Source organism: Caloenas nicobarica, chromosome 1 (genome assembly GCF_036013445.1).
Source record: "Caloenas nicobarica isolate bCalNic1 chromosome 1, bCalNic1.hap1, whole genome shotgun sequence".
In the NCBI taxonomy this organism is placed as follows: domain Eukaryota; kingdom Metazoa; phylum Chordata; class Aves; order Columbiformes; family Columbidae; genus Caloenas; species Caloenas nicobarica.
This window is the reverse complement of record NC_088245.1, coordinates 81,200,606-81,214,789: the sequence shown is the minus strand read 5'-3', so window position 1 is coordinate 81,214,789 and position 14,184 is coordinate 81,200,606.

Genomic DNA, 14,184 nt, shown 5'->3' with positions numbered 1-14,184 from the left:
TTGGCTGGCTATTATTATTTGCTGAAAGACCACTTCTTATCTTCCATCTCTTTGCTGGCTTTTGTCCACTTTTCAGCTACTCCTCTGCATCTTCTGATTTGTTGGACTTCTTTGGGAGGCAATTTATAGTGCTTTAAATTGTCTTTATGTGCTGCCTGCTTTTGTTATTTTTTTCTTAGTAGTATGTCCCACTCTTGTATTACTTATGAGCATTCAGATTTTTATTTTTGTGAAGGCAAAGGTGGCTCTCAGTGTGTTGCAACTATGTGGCAGTGAGGAAGGAATAAGGTTATTTAGTTTGGAGCCATAGTTCTTAAGACACTAATTACTTAAGATTTTCTTCTGATATGACAGAAAAGTTTCCATGTTTCCATTTCAAACTGGATGCCTTACTATTTTCATTGTCACCATTCTATAATTTTTTGATGACACTAAGAACCAGAAATATCTCATACTTTATTTCCAGGAAATAGTATAGAAAGATGTGTCCTCATGAGGAATGATAGAGGACAGTAAGGGATTGTTGTAATTCTTCTTCTTGTCTTTTTTTTGGTTTTTTTTGTTTTTAAAAAGCTGCTTCTAATAAGAACCTGGAATTACCCGTGTGTACTCCATCAAGGTTTTTATGATCTTCAAAACAGGGAATGCTTTTTGTTCCAGTTGAAGTCACATACCAGAGTGATGAGCATCAGAAACCCTAGAGAGACAGGAAGACAGATGTCCTATTAGGTTAAATTCTTTTCTTCTTTTTGTTGACTTTTTCTGTAGAACATACCATGACGTGGCATTAGCCCCAACTCTCATTTTTAAGAGTAAAAAAAAATCGTTATCTCAGGCCATAGTCGTATTGTCCTTTGTTTTAATTTCTGGTCTTACATGTGTTGTAAAGCTCAACAAGACAATTTCTGTTGTGAGACCCAAGTACAAGTTTATTATAGTGTATTAAAAAACATTATGACGGTTATTTGGTTAGCCACCAATTTCCTTTCTCATGCTCTCAGTCTCAGATTACTAAACTATTATCTGGCATTCTCAGACATGCTAACTAATTGCCCTGTAGTAGACAAATAAAGAGCACGTTTTACAAGTAATGTGTGGGACTTACTAACTAATGTCAATTCATATGTTGCCTGGATACAGCTTTTATTTGTGTTTAGGATTATTTAATTAACCTCTTAATTGTAAAGTACAGAGAACTGAAGCATAAAGTCCAAAGTCCAGTCAATGGAAAAACTCAATAGACTGTAATAAACTTTGGCTCAGACACCTACTGCTGTAGTCATCAACTATATTGTAGTTGCAACATAAAAGATGAAAATTAAAAGGGTCTTAGGCAAAGTTGAAGGAAGCTGTGTGGAGGGGGAGGGTGTCATTAGGCATGCCAGATTAATGCAAATGCATTTGTAAAGAGAATGGTTCAACATGTGTCATATAGAAGAGGTAGAGTGTTGAACAGCTGCTCAGATGAACGTTGTTAGTCTTTCTAATAGGATAAGCATGAAGGTCCTGTGGAAGAAGAACTATAATGTTGTAATGGGTAGTGATCTCTCTGTTCTTTATGTTGATCCTTCTTATGTTTTTGGAATGTAAGTTGCAGGAAATAATAAATGTTTGATATCAGCATGCAGTGTTCAATGAAGAGACAGAAGTACAGAAGGCATATAGATAATGTTTAAAAGTGAGTCATGGCTCCCTCTCTGTAAACTTCTAGAAACACATAGTGTAGAAATGCATCTGATGCCTGAGTTAACTGATGAAGATGGCTGGGGCTGAGACTTCCAGACTTAAAAATGTTGATCTGGGCAGAAGAGAACTCTTCATTAATTTGCCCTCAAGCTATGGTGAATTTCCATCCAAGAGGAGTAGGAGAAATAGAATGATATAGCAAAATTGTCACATTTAAGGTATTGATAATGCCAGCTAAAACATGAGTGTATCATCAAGCTGCACTAAGCTGGCTATACAAGATGAGATGGGATCATCAGTTGCTTTTTTCCAAACTCAGAGGTACAAAAAGTCCACAGAAACTTAAATGTAGACTGTCTAATACCCTCTCAAGCAGGTTTAGGTGAGATGAAAACACCATAATAGTAGTGTAGCTTTCACTACAATTGTGTCTGCCATACCTGGTTTGTGGTGAAATGAGGGAGTTTAGTGTTAAACATCTAATTTTAGCATTGCCATGAGTAATAAGTAAGGAGCAAAATTAAAAAAAAAAAAAAGTAATTGATAAAATGAACAGTGAACTGATGACCCAGTTCGAGAATATGGTGAAGGACCATTTTAGTAGAGATGAAAAAAATCTAAAGGAGGGCTTTACACACGCCATGGTGTGAAATAGCTATCCAAGCTATATTGTCATTTCCAAAGCACTGCTGACACTTAGCCATACCTTGGTGTGTCTAGGAAGCTAGGTTTTTGTTATTCTTTTTCTTTGTACATACTCAGTGTTACATGAGACCAAGTACCTTGCAAATCATGTATAGCTTAACTGAGATGTCAGATGAGAATTCATGGCATTACCTGGTTGGATTTGCTTAATTTACTAAGGTGGGGGTGGGGGGAAAGATGTGGGGATTTAAAAGAAAGGATCCATGTACTGCCTACTGCCTTGACAATCTAGAGCTAAATGATGTGCAGAACCGCTGCATGGTAAAATTCCAACCATAGTGTTCTAACTGTGTGGAAAATGGAGAGATGACAATGGACACTGAACCCACTCCAAGAGCACTGAAAATCTGAAGGATAATGAATGCCTGGTGCAGGTAATGGAGAAGGTGCAGAGATGAGGACCAGGAACCAAGAGGCACAGAGCTGGCAGCCTCTGTTCCCTGGGACTGGAAGCAGAGGCAACCCAGAGCAAAGTGAGCTTTTCCTCTTCTTCTCTGGAGGCGTGACTGATTGGCTTGCTGCCTTCTGTGCTCATCCTTGTAGGGACAAAGACTTTCCCCTTGCTCAGTCTACTTTGAACGTGCAGCATGAGTTAAGGCAGTGGGAACTTTATGTATGGCATGGATAGATGAGCTGCCTTTTCTGCAACAGAGCCATCTGATGGGATATAAGGTCACTGTATTTGTTTTCCAAAATGTTGTGGGTTTTTTTTTTATAGAGGCGATGGTTTACTGACTATGAATACTTTCAAAGACCTGCTTAAACAAAAGCTGTGCTTTATCAGAAGCCAAAGGTTTGCATTTGCTGTACTGAATGGAATTTTCTACTGCCCTAATCCAACTGGAATGGAAAATAAGATAAAATTTGCACATTTAAAAATGAAATGAAAAAACATATTTTTTAGCAGTTAGATAGCTCTAGATGTGCACACATATATACATGGCTTGAACACCATCTTTTTCTATGCTATTCCAGAATTTTGTTCTCACACTAAATCCCTTCTGACTTGTTGCGAAAGAGAGGCTCAACTCTTCTGCAGTGATGCCATAGATTTGATTCACAGTTTAACAGAGTTAAGGTGTTTCACGTACCACAGCTTAATAGGAAAAGTAAAATCCTCAGGATGTTTATTTGAGTGTTATTTACCAGACTTTGTTTATACCAGGACTGAGTCCATCTGATCCATTGGATTTTTTGAGATTATGTGCAGCTGAAATACTAAAGACTGAAGTCTTTCAGAAAGATATTTCTTTACTTCAGTACAATCTGTCCCTAACCCAGCTCTTACAGATTTTTATGGTAGGTACCTTGCAGCCTATTAGTCCTTCAGAAAAGCTGATCCAGGTTTTGTAATATCTTTTTTTTTTTTTTCCCAGATAATTTTTTTAGAAGCCAAGAATTTCGCTATAAAATCTCTTTCTCATCTCATTATTTCCTGGCGGTTCTGAGTTGGTTCTTTGTTTCTTATTCCAAGAGTCTGGAATGCCACAGTATTTCTCATTCAATTTTTGAGGAAGAGTTGTCTGGCTGTCATGTAAAAGTTTCAGTGTCTCATTCCAAAAATCTGTAATAACTTTATTTAATATTTTAATACACCAGTGTTGCATTTAAAACAATATATCTAGTGTTTTTTGTAACAGTGATGGCATGGAGATTTAAGAGAAGTAAAGTGTATAAGGATGTATTGCCTCCCCTTCTACAATTTCTTAGAAGAAAAATGAAAAGAAAATAAAATTAAGAAAATTGCTTCACGCAGTGCTGCCTTTGCAGCTGTCCCTCAGTAAATGGAAGGATATATTTTTAATAAAATATTTTAGAAGAGTGCCAAGTCATTCCTAAAAGACAGTTGCTGTCAGAAGTCCTCTTTTCACCTGTTTGTTGCCCTTCATGAATAATTTTTTCTTTTTTTTTTCTTTTTTTTTTTTTTTTTTACTTCTGTGTGAGTGATATCTAGTATACTCTAAGTATCCACATCAGGACACAGGAAAAAGTGGCACATAAGACTGGAAGCCAGTATGTCCAAGACACACATTTGCATGGGAAAGAACATGTCCCTAATCCCCCTTTCCATCATCCAGTGCTTCAAGCAATTATGGCCATCAGATTGCTGACCTGTAACAGACATCTTACTGTAAAACCTGAAGTGTGCAGGCATGGCACACAATGTCCATTAAATACCTAGATGAATTCTGCAAAGATACCCTCGTTCATCATCAAATAAAATGCAAAGTCCTCGAATCCAATGTGGTTTAGAATCCTAGATACTTTGTTGGAAAAAACCCTTGCACTTTTTTTCTCACAGATTGACACAATGGAAGAGGTGTTAATAAAACTTTGCTGTCAAGGAAATTTGCAATATGAAAGTGCTCCACAAGCACTTTCAACTTGCTTTTTCTTTGGCCTTTGTCCTTGAAACTCCAAACAATAAGATATTGAATAGAATAATACTGGAAGTTCAAAAAATAGCTAAGAAATGCAAATAAACAAATAAAAAAAGACAACAACAAACATTCTGCCCGTCAATCTCTCCTTCACAAAAAGCCCTCTGGACAAATCAAAAAGAAAATACTTTCCTCTGCCCGTTTCAGGCTACAAACTAGACAATCTCTGCTTTTTATTTTGGTTAGCAGCTTGGACTCCCTTACTCCATAACTAACCTGAAAAAATATTATGCCTTAGATCATTTCAAGAGAACAAATTCCAAAACAAGCGAAGAAACAATAGACAACTATTTGTTTCTCAAGGAAAGAAATAGGTAATTAATTATCCTTCTAAGAAGGATAGGTAATCATTTGCAGGCCATTTTCTGATAAACGAAAGTACAATTTATGTAGATTTTTAAGTCAGGAAGGAAAAAAGAAACCCATACACAGTAGTTTTGAACTAGCTTCAGCTCTACTGTGCTGTGTACACAGTGTAATAATATCCTTAGCAAAACAAGGAATAATTTATACAGCCCCATGCTGCATAGGAACCCTGTAAATACTGGAATTTTACATAATGTAAAAGTGTCACGCTTTATTAAATGTATTACATACTTTTGCTACCAGGAATGAAGTTTTGTGGTTAGTAAAAATATTCATCTATAGACCTGTTGCTGGTGTTGAGAAATACTGAATTTTAGAATACTTGTTCAAGCTCAGATCCTTGCATATCTCCTGCTAAGCAGAATGTGCAGAGAGTGATGGCAGTACTTCCAAGTGTGTTGACCCTTTCCAATTCCTTCTGATGATCCCTTGACGTAGACACAACAAGCGTCTCCTGATTTCATGATTCCTTTGAAACAGAAGGGAAATAAAAGCTTCCGTTACATACACATGGGAGCTCTCACAATCTGATTGAACTTTGATTGCAGTGCACAGCTTCCCTGGTAGCTCCAAGGCACAGCTCAAGCTGCTGCTCTGAAGGAGGACAGCAAGGTGCCTTCACTGAATCCCTGGGAGGAGTGCAGTTGCCCACACATACTGCAGCTTTTGCGCGGGGATCCAGCCTGGGACTGGATATGACCAAGTGTTTCTTGCATGTGATGACTGTTTATAAGTTTTTGTGTCACTTGTTACATTTTGAGAGCTTCTCTGGGAAGATCCAATCTTGTTAAATGCAATAGGGAAAAAGAACTCTGTGATGATACAAAGAAGGTTTGCTAATCAGACTTGGTGACCACAGCAAATGCCATGACTGGTAAAGAACAAGTTCAGGACTTTGGCAGCTCTCTTGGATCTGCAGATGTCATTTTTGAGCATGAAACGTCTATGGCTAAGAAGTTCCTCAGGAAGACTCATGCTTTTTGTTTGTCTGTCATATTGTCCCTTAAAATTCTAACTAGAAACCAAAGCTTTACAGCCCTGGTACGAGGCTTGGTTGTCTCCAGGGGAATACACCAAAGCAGCTAGAAGTCTGAGGAGGAAGATTGGATCCACTTGTTTGGGGATTCAAGGCGCACAGGACCCCTCTGTTGGAAGAGGTGCCAGGCATGAGGTCTCCGAAACAATGTACTCAAAGGCATATTTACCTGGATACATGCAAGCAGTCATGCATCCTTTTTACCTACAATTTGAGCCATCCAGGCACAAGCTGGCTCAGGAGGTATTTAGTTAAGCTGGTGTGTTACTGTGTATGCCAAAATACTCGTTAGCTGGTACGCAGGGTTGCATTAACATTGTTGTCCTACTTCAGCACAGGGTTCGTTTGCTTCCAACAGATGTGGACAGTCAGTACAACAAATATGTAAATGTCTCACACCAACAAGAATGATCAGCCCATAGGAGAGGAAATTGGAAATCCTGTCAAGTCCATGACCGGGGGGAGGATCAGACAGCACCTCTGAAGATCCTGGTACTTATTCAGGTTTCTTACCATAGATCTAGATGCCTTGTTTTGGGCTTCCTATCCCTGCTTATGTTGTTTCCACTTCTCACCTGGATATCTTCACTGTTTTTCATGAGCAAATATTTCTGTTTATCTCTAACGAGAATATTTTGCCTGATACTTAAACCAAAACAACTCTGCTATTGCAGTGAAAGGAAAGCGCATCACTGTTCCCAAGGGAACATTTTCTTCCCGTGATTGTAACAAGATACTTCTGAGTAAAAACTCAGAATAAGCTATGTCTTTTTAATTTGACACAGTGTCACATTACGCTTTCCTATCTAACACATTGCCTCGCACCATTCGTCTTTCTTTTCCTTCCTGCCTGAATTGATCTGCCTCCTGTGATTTTTTTGTCATTTGAAGTCTTCCTTTTCCTGACACTAAGTGTGAGATCACATGAAGTGTAAACACGACAGACAGAGCGTGGAGCCTCAGTGTAACATGTTGCAAAGTGAGCATGCTCTGTTGGGTAGCTCAGCCGTGGTTTTGAAAACATAAAAAATACAGAGTTTAAACATAAAATTGAAGAAGACCAGACCATTTCAAATTGATTTTTGTTGTGTTATTTTTTGGAGGCTTTTTGGCCCCATCTTCAGGAAGAAAATGTGTGGTGAACCCAGCTAGTTAGAAATGCAGGGCATTTTCACACAATGCATTAGGGACTGAATACAGAACCAATGAAGTTTTTTTTTTCTTCCATGACATATTTGGGACCTAGGGAGGCAGGGCCCCTACTCAGTGCTTATGTCACACTACTGTCTTTATAAACATCAATAGGGAGAGATTCTGGGATTTGCATCTGGTTCGGTAGTAGGCTGGTGCCCCTTAGAAATGCCATGTACCATCCCATTCCCACAGGGCCTGAAATGGAGATCTTCATCTGATCTCCAGAGTGCGACTCTTTACATCCATGTGTGACAGGCTGTGTCTATATGAATGTTTGGTTTCCATACAGCAACTTATGGTATGACAGCAGGATCAGGTGGAGCACTGATGATGTGGGGCTGATGCTAGGTTTTCAGGACTGGAATGTGAATCACAGTATGTATTCAACAGTAGACTAAGATACTCAAGTCAGAAGATGTTAGGTCTATTATAGCCCTCACTTGCAGTGCTACTTTGAAAATTACTTAGTTTTCCCTTATTTTAATTTTTTCAACTGCTGAATAAGAACAATATTGTCTCAGTGTAAAGTGCTTTGATAGCTTCCAAATGGAATTTCTATGTACACTGTGGGTTTATTATAATACTGGACTTTGGATTTCACTCTAGGGAGAGTGCATTAATTATGTAAAACAGAAAAAAATTTAGCAATGCTAATGGAGCTCAATCTATTAAAAAAATCTGAGAGGTGTCTTGGGACTTTGGACTGTTACTCCTATACTTTTGAGCTGGCTCAGAGATTACAATAAATCTGTTGTGCTCTTCAGGTGCAGGGTTGAACTTCATATGCTCTTAATTTTAAGTGTGGGTAAGTGGAGATGGACCTTGTTACTGAAGGAGAGTGGGATGACAAGTCTGTGTCTTCTCTGTGTTGGATCTGCATATGCTCATTTCTCTCCTTAGTCTTGTAAGCAACATGGAAAATTTATTCTCAGATATGGGAGCAAGAACCAAGTGGATCTTTGTATATTGCTGCAGTATTTAAAATGCTGACAGGGATGTTCCCTTGAGTGAGTAAAGAGGTAGCACTAGTTTGCTGTCTGCCATCTAGCAGGGGGTAGTTGTACCTGATAGATCAGGAAGAACTGAACAGGTGTCTCTAGCAATGCCCAGGGAAAAGTTCAGAAGGACCAAGAAAGATGACCAGAAATTTTGAGTATCCTACCCCTTTGCAGTGAGATAAGAAGGGGAATGCAGGCAAGCATTCAGCCTGCAGCATGAACAAGCTTGAATGTCAAGAGTTTCCCACTGGCACAGAATGAAGAGAAAGTATTCACTGACTCCTGCGGCCTCAGAGTTGAGGCACAGCAACTAGAGCATTGTTTCTGAGTAAGGACTCCGCAAAAATTATAGACTAAAATCCCCAATCCGAATGCCTAGAAGCTCTGGCAAAACTTAGATCCTAAATCTGTGGCTCAGGTCTGTTTCTGAAACAATATCTACCTGCCTAAGTGAACATTAAACTGTTCCTAGATTTTTCTGCTTTGCTGTTTTCCTGCATTATGGACAAAAGTGCAAAGCTCCCACAAATAAGATCTTCATGAATAAGCTGAGATCTCAGGGTTGGAAGACATGGGAAGGAATTACAGTGGTCCTGAGAAAGGAAAATGGCCCAGTTCCAGAAGACAGTGATGCAGAGACAGAGTGTTTTGTTTAATTGAAGAAGATGGGTAAATCTCTGGCAGAATTATTTCCAAACTCTGGAAGTCAATCCAGTTTATTTTGAAACCTTAAAAATTTTGATTAGAACAAACATCATAGAAATCCTATGATCAGAGTATCTTAGGATTAGATGTTATGGGAAGTGTTCACTTTCGAATCTTTTAATAGTAAACAGAGAAGGAGAGAGGAAGACACTTAGTGCTAGGACTGCCTCATTTGATCCATTTTAGATACTTATTTAAGAATGAAACTAATCACACCTTAGAAAAAACTTTCCAAAGAGAAGTCTAGGTGAGTGTCACAAATACAGACATAAACATTTTTACAGAAGCACCCCACTGCAGATTGAGATTGAAATGGATTTTCTGTAGTGTTTCTTCATAGTTTAGCTTTTTGGACAGAACTTTCTCTCTACCCCTCTCTCAATTGGTGAGCTATTCTCTGAATGTTGACTATGAAATAGAAGAGTGCCTATAAAATCACTGGGAAAGAAAAATAAATCGGAATCTATTCAAACAGGTCTCTAAAAATCAAATGAAATTTGCGCCTTCAAAAAATGTGTTGCTTTAATAGATATTCTAAAAACGGGATGTCTCTACTTTAAGAAAGTAGCTTTCAACAGACATTCTTCTACAACTCTATTAGCAAGAAACAAGGCAACAGAGTTTAGAAAATGTATAATACAGATGTTAGAATGCTGTGTGTGTTCCACATCTATCTTCTAGGTAAATAAAATATGTATATAATTGAAATTTTCTTTAATTTACAATTATCTGAAAAATACTGTCCACTTGCATAGCAGAGAACCACTTAAAACCAGTCTAATTTGTTGAAGTGACAATTTTTAACTGCAACTTCCCATACATGTATCCGTTCATATTCTTCATTGACATTGATTTGTATGTCCACCTAGAAAATAGTATTTTTTCCCCTCACATACCTCAGATACCAAAGACAATAAGCTATTGAAAAATAGCATGAGGTTGGTTTTTCTTTTTTTCCTAATGGTACTTCCTTTATATGTGTGCTTCTTGGATTAGATCAGGACAAACTTGCTCTAAGGCAAGTTTGTTTGACTTTGTATCCTTAACGTTATGTAATGTCAGTTCTGCATGTAATATACATCCTGCTGACAATCTGAGTACTTGCTGAGTAGCTCCCACACACTTGTCCCTGGCCAGTGAGTGAATGAGCCACTTTTTAATGCTTCAAACTCCTTAAAGCTCCCACTCTTTTCTCATCTCCCGGGGCGACGTAGTTGGCTGACAAGTAAGAGGTCTCAGTCTCCCCGTGGCATTCTCGCCAGCTGAGGGTTACATACGAGCAACAATTTATATTTTGTCAAAAGCAGAGGGGTGATTTTATGGTGTTTTGACAGAAGTGTAAAAATGTGAAGTAGTTCAGCTTTTGTTACTTGTGAAGCCAGATTAAAAGCCCAGTAGGTGCTGCATATCACTCTAGCAAGCGTCTGGTTCAAACTGAGGAGCATCCGTCAGCATCCCAGTACCAGCACTGTGGCTTCACTCCCCTCCCAGATGGGAACAATCAGTACCATAGATTTATATACCCTGTTTAGTCTGTGCTTTTTCACCTCTGATTTCTTTTATCACTCCTACATGCTCTCTGTGTTTCTGATAGCAGGGACATTTGTACATGTGTTGCCTGTTATTTGAGAAGGAGGTTAAGTGGGAAAGAATCAGTCAGTCCTGGCTGAAGGGGAGACCTCCACACAGTATCCTTGCTGTGAATGAGTTCTTGTGGGGACTGTGTTCCCCTTGAGAAGAAGACGAAGAGGAGGAAAATGATCTGTCAGGCTGCAATGTTACCTGAGGGATGGGGGGGAGATGGACAGGGGCAAGACTTGATCCTTTTGAGTTGAGTTTGGTTTTGGAAGGACAATTGTCCCATGGCCCTCAGTGGGTCTGACTGCATCTGCCCACCTCCTGGGGCTCTCCCCATCTGTCCATGGCCCAGGACCCCATTTCAGCCCCCTGGGGCCATCAGCCCCTGCCCCAGTGATGCCACAGCAGGGGCAGCCTCTCGGTCCCCACAACCCTGCCTGGCCAGGCAGGTCCCTGAGCTGGACCCACCCACAGCCCCATAACCTGACTTCACAGAATCACAGAATCACAGAATGTTAGGGATTGGAAGGGACCCCAAAAGATCAGCCAGTCCAATCCCCCTGCCAGAGCAGGAACACCTAGATGAGGTTACACAGGAAGGCGTCCAGGCGGGTTTTGAATGTCTCCAGAGAAGGAGACTCCAACAACCTCCCTGGGCAGCCTGTTCCAGTGTTCCATCACCCTCACTGTGAAGAAGTTTCTTCTCAAATTTAAGTGGAACCTCTTGTGTTCCAGCTTGAACCCATTACCCCTTGTCTTCCTGTTGGTTGTCACCCAGAAGAGCCTGGCTCCATCCTCGTGACACCCAACCTTTATATATTTATAAACATTAATGAGGTCACCCCTCAGTCTCCTCTTCTCCAAGCTCAAGAGACCCAGCTCCCTCAGCCTTTCCTCATAAGGGAGATGCTCCACTCCCTTAATCATCGTCGTTGCCCTGCGCTGGACTCTCTCCAGCAGTTCCCTGTCCTTCTTGAACTGAGGGGCCCAGAACTGGACACGATATTCCAGATGTGGTCTCACCAGGGCAGAATAGAGGGGAAGGAGAACCTCTCTCGACCTACTAACCCCCCTGCTTCTAATACACCCCAGGATGCCATTGGCCTTCTTGGCCACAAGGGCACAGTGCTGGCTCATGGTCATCCTGCTGTCTACCAGGACCCCCAAGTCCCTTTCCCCTACACTGCTCTCTAATAGGTCATTCCCCAGCTTATACTGGAACCTGGGGTTGTTCCTGCCCAGATGTAAGACTCTACATTTTCTCTTGTTATATTTCATTAAATTTTTCCCTGCCCAACTCTCCAGCCTGACTTGTTGCAAGCGCATCGCTAGGAATGTGCCTCATGCCCAGGACTGAGTTTGGCCCTAATGCCACCCACTGTCCTGCTCTTGTCTGGGGTGGTGGGACGGACCCTGGCTGTCAGGCCCTGCCCGGGTGGCCTGGGGGAGACCCCACAGCTCCAGGGCCCCAGGGAGCCACTGGCTCCACCTGGCCTGGGCCACCTTTTTTGCATTGGTGAATTAGCCACCATGAATGCAGGTGGGTAGGAAAGTCCTCTTGACCTGAGCACAGACCAGAGACATCCACTGCAATGAACTCATCCACAAATCCACTCATTTTATTATCGAAGGTCAATCAGGCTTGTCAAGTATGAGTTACCCTTGGTAAATCTATGTTGACTGCTCCCAGTCATTTTCCTCTCTCTGATCTGTTCAAAAGTTGTTTCCAAGAGGACTTACCCCATGATTTTTCCAAGGACTGAAGTGAAGCCGACGAGCCTACAGTTCCCTGAATCACTTGTTTAGAGGACTCCAAAGAGGAAACTCAAAAGAACCATTCATTTTTTAAAGATGGGTACAAAATTTGCTTTTCTCTAGTCACAAGGACCTCCCCTGATCTCCACAACCTTTCAAAGACAACAGAGATAGGCCTCACTGTGACACCGGTCTGCTTCCTCAACAACCTCAGGCGAAGACTGGTATGGATTGAATTCTCTCAGCTAACCCCAGACTCAGCCTGCACCCACTGCTGGTATTTCCTTTCCTCTTCCAACCCTGTGTGTAGAGACCTGGAAGGTCTTGTTGGTAGAGACTGAGACAGAGGAGGCAATATCTTTATTTACAGACTCTTTTTGAGTGGGTTGTTGTTTTTTTTTTTGATCTCAACAATTCCCTTAGCCTTCTTTTACACGTCTGCATGTAAAAGAATTGCCATGCTCACAGCAGCATTCTGAATTTATTTAAAGGGATATCAGAACTTCGGCCATAGATGTCATAGAAGTGTTTATATTGCAAACATTTTCTTATAGTGCACCTATTCCAGAGCCACAATCCAAATTCTGCCAGTGGAAAAACTCTTTGATGCCTTCCAGAAGGAAGTTATTTGTAACTATACATTTCTACGTGTGCATTCAAACAATATGAAATATGAGATATTTTCGAAACAAAAGGTGCTTTTAGAAGGTTTTTTTTTTTTAAGATAGGATGTATAGTCCTCAAGTATGCAGTTGCTGAAACATGTATCATGTCTTGTCTTCCTGTATATTCATACAGCACTTACCCTGATAAGCTGTTATTCCGTTTAATGTCTTTGTCCTTTCCATATACCAGAATTATATCATTGTTGTGTATGTGGGCACCTGTTCCAAATGACTTCTCATGACCTTAATTAGGCTTTTTGAAAATTTGTAGTTATTGTTTTTCAACCTCTATTGAGAATCAGATTCCTGTGAATTTGTCAGAAATTGCAGTTGTAAAGTTCCATACAGTAACAACTGCTGTAGCAGCTGTAAACAATATGCACTAGTCTCATAATGTTCTTCAAGTTGCAATAAATTTGTTTCTCTGCTGCCTTAGTGCTTTAACTGTTTGAAGTTAAGATTTTCAAGCAACCACCTCTTACTAAATCTTTGCCAAGAATTAGTGTAACAACTACCTTCTTAAACGTCAAAGAGTGCAGCCAAAACCAATAAACCTGTTCACTAAAGGAAAACACGTACACATTGATATAAACTGTAAAAACATGTTATCAACTATTTTCTTAAATAGCTTTTGGGGTTTTCTTACTTCCTTTAAAAATGCTAGGCTGAAAATTATCCTGTCATTCCTTTTCATGGGTAATCATGTGTATGACCATGGGAACATCTTCAAAAACCTAGGAGGTCCATATATGCTGACAGAAAAGAGGCTGATTTTAGTGTTAGTCACTCATTTAATCAGCTTAACCCTTGCTGGGTTCCTTCCTTTTGCACACAGCTCTGTCCTTGGAGTTAAGAGCAAATTTGGAATGGGAATCATGGAGGTCAACTTTTGATCATCCCTTCTTTCCTGTAGATCAGCTGCTTTGCAGACTGTGGAAACTCAACTTTCAACACTTTAAATGCTAGAGACTTGCTGTGTCAGCAAAGAACACCACCAGTGGGGTTTTATGGTCCTTCCATCCCTCTTTACATTGCTCTGGTTTCTTTTGCCTATC